This window comes from Mixophyes fleayi, chromosome 7 (assembly GCF_038048845.1).
Source record: "Mixophyes fleayi isolate aMixFle1 chromosome 7, aMixFle1.hap1, whole genome shotgun sequence".
Lineage (NCBI taxonomy): Eukaryota > Metazoa > Chordata > Amphibia > Anura > Limnodynastidae > Mixophyes > Mixophyes fleayi.
The window spans coordinates 618432-628598 of record NC_134408.1 but is presented as its reverse complement, the minus strand read 5'-3'; positions in this window follow the sequence as shown (position 1 = coordinate 628598).

The following is a 10167-nucleotide window of genomic DNA, read 5'->3' as shown; positions in this document are numbered from 1 at the left end:
ATATATACACCATACACACACAGTATATATACACCATACACACACAGTATATATACACCATACACACACACAGTATATATACACCATACACACACAGTATATATACACCATACACACACACAGTATATATACACCATACACACACACAGTATATATACACCATACACACACACAGTATATATACACCATACACACACAGTATATATACACCATACACACACACAGTATATATACACCATACACACACAGTATATATACACCATACACACACACAGTATATATACACCATACACACACACAGTATATATACACCATACACACACACAGTATATATACACCATACACACACACAGTATATATAACACCATACACACACACAGTATATATACACCATACACACACACAGTATATATACACCATACACACACACAGTATATATACACCATACACACACAGTATATATACACCATACACACACAGTATATATAACAGCATACACACACACAGTATATATACACCATACACACACAGTATATATACAGCATACACACACAACCAGTATATATACATACACACACAGTATATATACACCATACACACAGTATATATACACCATACACACAGTATATATACACCATAACACACACAGTATATATACACCATACACACACACTGTATATATACACCATACACACACACAGTATATATACACCATACACACACAGTATATATACACCATACACACACACTGTATATATACACCATACACACACACTGTATATATACACCATACACACACACAGTATATATACATCATACACACACAGTATATATACATCATACACACACAGTATATATACACCATACACACACACAGTATATATACACCATATCACACACAGTATATATACACCATACACACACACAGTATATATACACCATACACACACACAGTATATATACATCATACACACACAGTATATATACACCATACACACACACAGTATATATACACCATACACACACACAGTATATATACATCATACACACACAGTAATATATACACCATACACACACACAGTATATATACACCATACACACACACAGTATATATACACACCATACACACACACACACACAGTATATATACACCATACACACACACAGTATATATACACACCATACACACACACTGTATATATACACCATACACACACACAGTACATATACACCATACACACACACTGTATATATACACCATACACACACACAGTATATATACACCATACACACACACTGTATATATACACCATACACACACACAGTATATATACACCATACACACACACAGTATATATACACCATACACACACACAGTATATATACACCATACACACACACAGTATATATACAGCATACACACACAGTATATATACACCATACACACACACAGCCAGGCAGAGCCGGCTCCGGCCGCCATCTTGTCCGGGGCTCACCTGCCTCCTCCGCTCCCGGTTATCGGGCACAATCCGGCGCCATCCGCTGCGGGGGTAGGTGAGGGGGGTGGGGGCTGTAGGCTGCGGGTGGGGGGTGGCACTCGGGGGGCTGTGTACCCCGGTATCGGAGGGCGGAGGGGGCGGGAACAGTTGCTACGAATGAGCGGGACGCAGCCGGCGTTCACTGCGCAAAATGGCGTCGTGGGCGGGGACACCGAGCTTTTCATAAAGGGCGGGGACTGGTGACGTCACGGGGCCTGGAGCGTGCTGGGAAATGTAGTTCCGACCTGTGTGACGAACGCTGATATTGTGTGTGTGTGCCCGTGTGCCCGTGTGCCCGTGTGCCCGTGTGCCCTGGTCCTGCGACTTGTTACCGTCCACATTTATTCCTGCATCCCCCTCACCTGTCCCCCCCCCCCCCTTATATATCTCTCAAATATCCTTCACCTATCCCCTCCTCTCTCATACATGTCCCCCCAGGTGAAGGATGTATGAGGGATAAATAAGGACATTTATCCCTCACCTGGTCCCTCCTCCTCGTACATCCCTCACCTGGTCCACTTCCCCCCTCATATATCCCTCATATGTCCCTCACCTGTCCACTTCCCCCCCTCATATATCCCTCATATGTCCCTCACCTGGTCCTTCCCTACTCATACATCCTTTACCTGTCCACTTCCCCCCCTCATATATCCCTCATATGTCCCTCACCTGGCCCCTCCCTCCTCATACATCCTTTACCTGGTCCACTTCCCCCCTCATATATCCCTCGTACATCCCTCACCTGGCCCTTCCCTACTCATACATCCTTTACCTGGTCCACTTCCCCCCCTCATATATCCCTCGTACATCCCTCACCTGGCCCTTCCCTACTCATACATCCTTTACCTGGTCCACTTCCCCCCCTCATATATCCCTCGTACATCCCTCACCTGGTCCTTCCCTACTCATACATCCTTTACCTGGTCCACTTCCCCCCCCCCTCATATATCCCTCGTACGTCCCTCACCTGGTCCCTCCCTCCTCATACATCCCTCACCTGGTCCACTTCCCCCCTCATATATCCCTCATATGTCCCTCACCTGGTCCTTCCCTCCTCATACATCCTTTACCTGGTCCACTTCCCCCCTCATATATCCCTCGTACATCCCTCACCTGGCCCTTCCCTCCTCATATATCCCTCATACATCCCTCACCTGTCCACTTCCCCCCCTCATATATCCCTCGTAGATCCCTCACCTGGGCCTTCCCTCCTCATACATCCCTCACCTGCTCCCTCCTTCCTCGTACATCCCTCACCTGGCCCCTTCCCCCTCATACGTCCCTCACCTGGTCCTTCCCTCCTCATACATCCCTCACCTGTCCACTTCCCCCCCTCATACATCCCTCACCTGGCCTTTCCCTACTCATACATCCCTCACCTGGCCCTTCCCTCCTCATACATCCCTCACCTGGCCTTTCCCTACTCATACATCCCTCACCTGGCCCTTCCCTCCTCATACATCCCTCACCTGGCCTTTCCCTACTCATACATCCCTCACCTGGCCTTTCCTTCCTCATACATCCTTTACCTGTCCACTTCCCCCCCTCATATATCCCTCGTACGTCCCTCACCTGGCCCTTCCCTACTCATACATCCCTCACCTGTGCACTTCCCCCCCCTCATATATCCCTCGTACGTCCCTCACCTGGCCCTTCCCTACTCATACATCCCTCACCTGTCCACTTCCCCCCCTCATATATCCCTCACCTGGCCCTTCCCTACTCATACATCCCTCACCTGTCCACTTCCCCCCCTCATATATCCCTCGTACATCCCTCACCTGGCCTTTCCTTCCTCATACATCCTTTACCTGTCCACTTCCCCCCCTCATATATCCCTCATACGTCCCTCACCTGGCCCCTCCCTCCTCATACATCCTTTACCTGTCCACTTCCCCCCCTCATATATCCCTCGTACATCCCTCACCTGGTCCCTCCTTCCTCATACATCCCTCACCTGTCCACTTCCCCCCCTCATATATCCCTCGTACATCCCTCACCTGGCCCTTCCCTACTCATACATCCCTCACCTGTCCACTTCCCCCCCCTCATATATCCCTCGTACATCCCTCACCTGGCCTTTCCTTCCTCATACATCCTTTACCTGTCCACTTCCCCCCCTCATATATCCCTCGTACATCCCTCACCTGGCCTTTCCTTCCTCATACATCCTTTACCTGTCCACTTCCCCCCCTCATATATCCCTCACCTGGTCCCTCCTTTCTCATACATCCCTCACCTGTCCACTTCCCCCCCTCATATATCCCTCGTACATCCCTCACCTGGCCCTTTCCTCCTCATACATCCCTCACCTGGCCTTTCCTTCCTCATACATCCTTTACTTGTCCACTTCCCCCCCTCATATATCCCTCGTACGTCCCTCACCTGGTCCCTCCTTCCTCATATATCCCTCACCTGTCCACTTCCCCCCCTCATATATCCCTCGTACATCCCTCACCTGGCCCTTCCCTCCTCATACATCCCTCACCTGGCCTTTCCTTCCTCATACATCCTTAACCTGTCCACTTCCCCCCCTCATATATCCCTCGTACATCCCTCACCTGGCCCTTCCCTACTCATACATCCCTCACCTGGCCTTTCCTTCCTCATACATCCTTAACCTGTCCACTTCCCCCCCTCATATATCCCTCGTACATCCCTCACCTGGCCTTTCCTTCCTCATACATCCTTTACCTGTCCACTTCCCCCCCTCATATATCCCTCGTACGTCCCTCACCTGGCCCTTCCCTACTCATACATCCCTCACCTGTCCACTTCCCCCCCCTCATATATCCCTCGTACATCCCTCACCTGGCCTTTCCTTCCTCATACATCCTTTACCTGTCCACTTCCCTCACTCATATATCCCTCACCTGGTCCCTCCTTCCTCATACATCCCTCACCTGTCCACTTCCCCCCCTCATATATCCCTCGTACATCCCTCACCTGGCCCTTCCCTCCTCATACATCCCTCACCTGGCCTTTCCTTCCTCATACATTCTTTACCTGTCGACTTCCCCCTCTCATATATCCCTCGTACGTCCCTCACCTGGCCCTTCCCTACTCATACATCCTTTACCTGGTCCCTCCTTCCTCATACATCCCTCACCTGGTCCCTCCTTCCTCATATATCCCTCACCTGTCCACTTCCCCCCCTCATATATCCCTCATACGTCCCTCACCTGGCCCTTCTTCCTCATACATCTCTCACCTGTCCACTTCCCCCCCTCATATATCCCTCATACATCCCTCACCTGTCCACTTCCCCTCCCCCTCATAGATCCCTCACCTGTCCACTTCCCCACCCCCCTCATAGATCCCTCACCTGTCCACTTCCCCTTCCCTCCTCATATATCCCTCACCTGTCCACTTCCCCTTCCCTCCTCATATATCCCTCACCTGTCCACTTCCCCTTCCCTCCTATATCCCTCACCTGTCCACTTCCCCTCCCCCCTCATAGATGCCTCACCTGTCCACTTCCCCTTTCCCCCTCATATATCCCTCATACATCCTTTACCTGTCCACTTCCCCCCCTCATATATCCCTCATCTCTCACCTGTCCACTTCCCCTTTCCTCTCATACATCCCTCATAGATCCCTCACCTGTCCACTTCCCCTTCCCCCTCATAGATCCCTCACCTGTCCACTTCCCCTTTCCCCCTCAATACATCCCTCACCTGTCCACTTCCCCTTCCCTCCTCATATATCCCTCACCTGGCCCCTACCTCCTCATACATCCCTCACCTATCCACTTTCCCTCCCCCCTCATAGATCCCTCACCTGTTCACTTCCCCTTCCCTCCTCATACATCCCTCACCTGTCCACTTCCCCTCCCCCTCACACATCCCTCACCTGTCCACTTCCCCTCCCCCCTCATAGATCCCTCACCTGTCCACTTCCCCTTTCCCCTCCTCATATATCCCTCGCCTGGCCCATCCCTCCTCATACATCCCTCACCTGTCCACTTCCCCTCCCCCCTCATAGATCCCTCACCTGTCCACTTCCCCTTTCCCCCTCATATATCCCTCACCTGTCCACTTCCCCTTTCCCCCCACATACATCCCTCACCTGGCCCCTCCTTCCTCATACATCCCTCACCTGTCCACTTCCACTCCCCCCTCATAGATCCCTCACCTGTCCACTTCCCCTTTCCCCCTCATATATCCCTCACCTGTCCACTTCCCCTTTCCCCCCCCCATGCATCCCTCATCTGGCCCCTCCCCCCTCACATATCACTCACTTGTCCACTACCACTTCCTCCCTCATACATCCCTCACCTGGCCTCTCCCTCCTCATACATCCCTCACCTGTCCACTTCCCCTCCCCCCTTATACATCCCTCACCTGTCCACTTCCCCTCCCCCCTTATACATCCCTCACCTGTCCACTTCCCCTCCCCCCTCATAGATCCCTCACCTGTCCACTTCCCCTTTCCCCCTCATACATCCCTCACCTGTCCACTACCCCTTCCTCCCTCATACATCCCTCACCTGTCCCCTCCTTCCTCATACATCCCTCACCTGCCCCCTCTGTGACAGGATGGACCTCCTATGACCCCGTGTCTGTTGTGTTGCTGGGGACCGGTAGGTTTGCCTTGCCACCATCCTCTTTCTTTCTTCTACATGCGCCCTCTAACCGTAGTTGGAGGGGCTTAAGCTGCTGCCAGCACTGGACTCCTTAGTGGCATCCAGAAATGTGACCTTCTAGGTGTCTCTCACTGCTAGTATACCCCATCACTGGGCACCTGGGCTGGTACCCCTAACCTCTTCCTGAAGATCTGCGTTGCTGTGGATGGATCCCCCCTGCCTTATCACACTGGCCAGAGCTGTTGGGTAGCAGGCAGAGCGGTAGTACTAGACGCTGGGTCCAAACCTCAGAACAGCCGGGAACGGATTAGATTTGGGTCTAATCTGCATGTCACAGGAATTACAGCAGGGAAGTAGTTGTCAAGCAGGCTCTTGAAGCAAATGATGTTTATTAGCTCAAGTGTCCTAATAATGACAGTTCACACTAGTGTATGTACTAGTGATCAGAAGGTCAGATGGAACAACAATGATTTTTTTCAGTGCAAACCAGTGCTCTTTTTATACAGGTTTAGAGACTTAGCTTGGCAGGAGGTACTGTGGCCTCCTGCCCCTTTAACCAATCTGGACTGACTTATGCAGCCTGCACGTGAATCAGCCCAGAGAGGTTAACACCATGTTACATTGAAACTAGTGACAGGGGGTGTATTTCCCCCCTGTCCACGAGCTGCCAGGGAGAGGGGGGCTCAGCCCACTCTCCTCCCCGATGCTTGTCTGTCTGGGGAGGGAGATTTATCCTTTAAATCTGCCTAAAACTACCTCAAGGGACCCAACTCTGGGATCTGGCTCTCCCCTCTGGACGAAAATAGTACCAGAGGGAGAGAGACCAGGTCCCAGGGCAGCAGTCTGCCTGTCGCTAGCTGAAGCTCCTTGAGCTCCACTCCGCTGCACCTTCTGGATCTATTTGATTCCAGGAGGCTGCTGTAGAAGTCCCTTTGGCAGCCAATGAAACTGGCTGCTGGGGGATGAAGGATCCAGGACTGCCTCTGCAGCCCCCGCTGGACCACCAGGGACAGGCTAAGTACTTTTAATTTTATATACAATATTGTGGAAAAGTTTTAGGCAGGTGTGGAAAAAATGCTGCAAAGTAAGAATCCTTTCAAATATAGAATTGTTAATGGTTTATTTTTATCAATGAACAAAATGCAAAGTGAATGAACAGAAGAGAAATCTAAATCAAATCAAAGTCTGCAGGCAACAGTGAAGCATGGTGGAGGTTCCTTGCAAGTTTGGGGCTGCATTTCAGCAAATGGAGTTGGGGATTTGGTCAGAATTAATGGTGTCCTCAATGATGATGTCACGATTCAGAGCAGGGAATATGGTTCCTAGGTTTGTCATGCAGAAGTACAGATAGTGAGCAGAGATCTTGTAGATTAGTCACACTGAACAGCTGAGCTGAGATGCTGGAAAGGATGGTAACTCTGAGTTGATATCCAGAAATGAGCAGCTGAGCTGAGGTGCTGGAAAGGATGGTAAATCTGTGAGTTGATATCCAGGAATGAGCAGCTGAGCTGAGGTGCTGGAAAGGATGGTAAATCTGTGAGTTGATATCCAGGAATGAGCAGCTGAGCTGAGGTGCGGGAAAGCATGGTAACTCTGTGAGTTGATATCCAGGAATGAGCAGAGCTGAAACAGACAGGTAGAAATACAGGAACCGGTAGGAGAGCTCTGTGAGCTGAGAACTGTAGATTAGACACATTGAGCAGCAGAGCTGAGATGCTGGAAAGGATGGTAACTCTGTGAGTTGATATCCAGGAATGAGCAGCTGAGCTGAGGTGCTGGAAAGGATGGTAATCTCTGTGAGCTGATATCCAGGAATAAACAGAACTGAGTCATGTTGAAATACAGGAACCGGTAGGAGAGCTCTGTGAGCTGAGAAATGTAGATTAGACACTGGTGCAGCTGAGCTGAGGTGCTGGAAAGGATGGTAACTCTGTGAGCTGATATCCAGGAGTGAGCAGCTGAGTCAGTCATGCAGAGATACAGGAAGCAGGTAAGCGGGAGCCAAGTCTTCACACAGGCAGGGCTGACAACCAAATAACAGGCAACAGAGTGTTGGCCCAGGTGCCTTAAATAGTGAGGTGATGACAGGCTGGACAAAAGGGAGCAGAGAGGAGGAGTTCTATCTGACAGGACGGATCTGCGCATGTGCAGATCCGGAATTGAGATGGTCGCCATCGGACGGACGCTGCTCCCGGCGCTGGCAAGGATCCCCATATTTGGCAGGTGAGAGTATCAAGCCCCTTGTTTGAGGCGATATGTGATAGTACCCCCCGCCCCCCTTTTAAAGGTGGCCGCTGGACACCTAGGAGAGTTCTGCTGAAGAGATTTAGAGTGGAATTTTCCTAAAAGAGCCAGGGCATGGATATCTGAAGCATCGACCCATGTCCATTCTTCGGGACCAAAGCCTTTCGAATTCAATAGGTATTTAATCTTGCTCCGAGATTTTTTGGCATCCAGAATCTGGGTGATCTCGAACTCCTCTTCTTATAGAAGCTTGGGTGGAGGAGGCAAAGGAGAAACAGAAGAGAATCTGTTGATGATTGGTTTTAGAAGAGAGGCATGAATTGTATTGAAGATACAGAGAGATGGAGGAAGTTGTAGTTTGAAACAGACAGGGTTAATCATCCGTAGGACTTTGTAAGCACTGATGGAACGTGGAGCAAATTTCATGGACAGTACTTTGAGACGGATGTTCCGGGTAGAGAGCCATACCCTGTCTCCCACTTTGATTGCAGGAACCGCCCATCGTCTCTTATCCGCAAAGCGTTTATAACGCTCTGACGTTCTCCTGAGCGAAGTAACAACTTGGGACCAGATGGAGGAGAAATCACGCTGAAGGATGTCCACAGCAGGAACTTGGGTGGGAGGGAGGGCTGAGAATTTGGGTAGAGAGGGGTGTAACCTATAGACAATGAGCGGAGTTGCAGATGTAGATTCGTGAAACAGATTGTTGTGGGCGAACTCAGCCCAGGGTAGGAGTTCGGACCAGTTATCTTGATTGGCAGAGTAAAAAATTCTGAGAAAGGTCTCAAGGTCTTGATTTACACTCTCTGGCCATTAGATTACGGGTGATATGCTGAGGAGAGATTTAATTGAATCTTGAGGGCCTTGCATAGTGCTCGCCAGAACTTGGAGACGAATTGGACTCTGTGATCCGTTACGATTTCTAGAGGGCATCCATGGAGCCAGAAGATTTCCTTCATAAAATGCTGTGCCAGAACTAAAGAAGAAGGCAATCCAACTAAGGGGATGAAATTTACTATCTTAGATAGGCGGTCTACAATAACCCAGATAGTATTGAAGCCTTGACTGGGTGGAAGGTCTGTTACAAAATCCATGCTGATGTGTGTCCAAGGTCTAGTTGGCATGGGTAGAGACACAAGAGAACCAGTAGGAAGTTGATGGGAGGATTTGTGTTGAGCTCAGATGGTACTGGCAGCCACAAATTCTTTTACATCGGAGCGAAGGGTAGGCCACCAATAGTCTCGTGAGATGATCTCCAATGATTTCAGGAAGCCCTTGGGACCGGAGAAACGGGACACATGCAACCAGTGTAGAAGCTTCTTCCGGAGATGAAGAGGGACAAAAGTCTTGCCTGGAGGAGGAACTTGGAATCCAAGATGGGATGTTCCGGAACTTGGTTAGCATTCTGAGTGGAGAAAATTCTTGAAAGAGCATCTGCCTTTTTATTCATACAGCCGGGTTTGTAAGTCACACGCAGATTAAAACGAGAAAAGAATAGTGACCAGCGAGCTTGGCGAGGATTAAGGCACTGGGCAGTTTGCAAGTATAAGAGATTCTTATGGTCTGTGAAGATGGTAACAGGAAACCAAACTCTTTCCAGAAGGTAGCGCCACTCAGAGAGTGTCATTTTCATGGCGAGTAACTCCTTGTCCCCGATGGTGTAGTTGCGTTCTGCAAGAAGAAATTTGCGAGACTAGAAAGCGCAAGGCAGGAATTTATTGGAGTTGAGTTTTTGGGAGCGTACAGTTCCAATGCCCTCTGCAGAGGCGTCAACATCAAGGAAAAAATGTAGAGTCATCC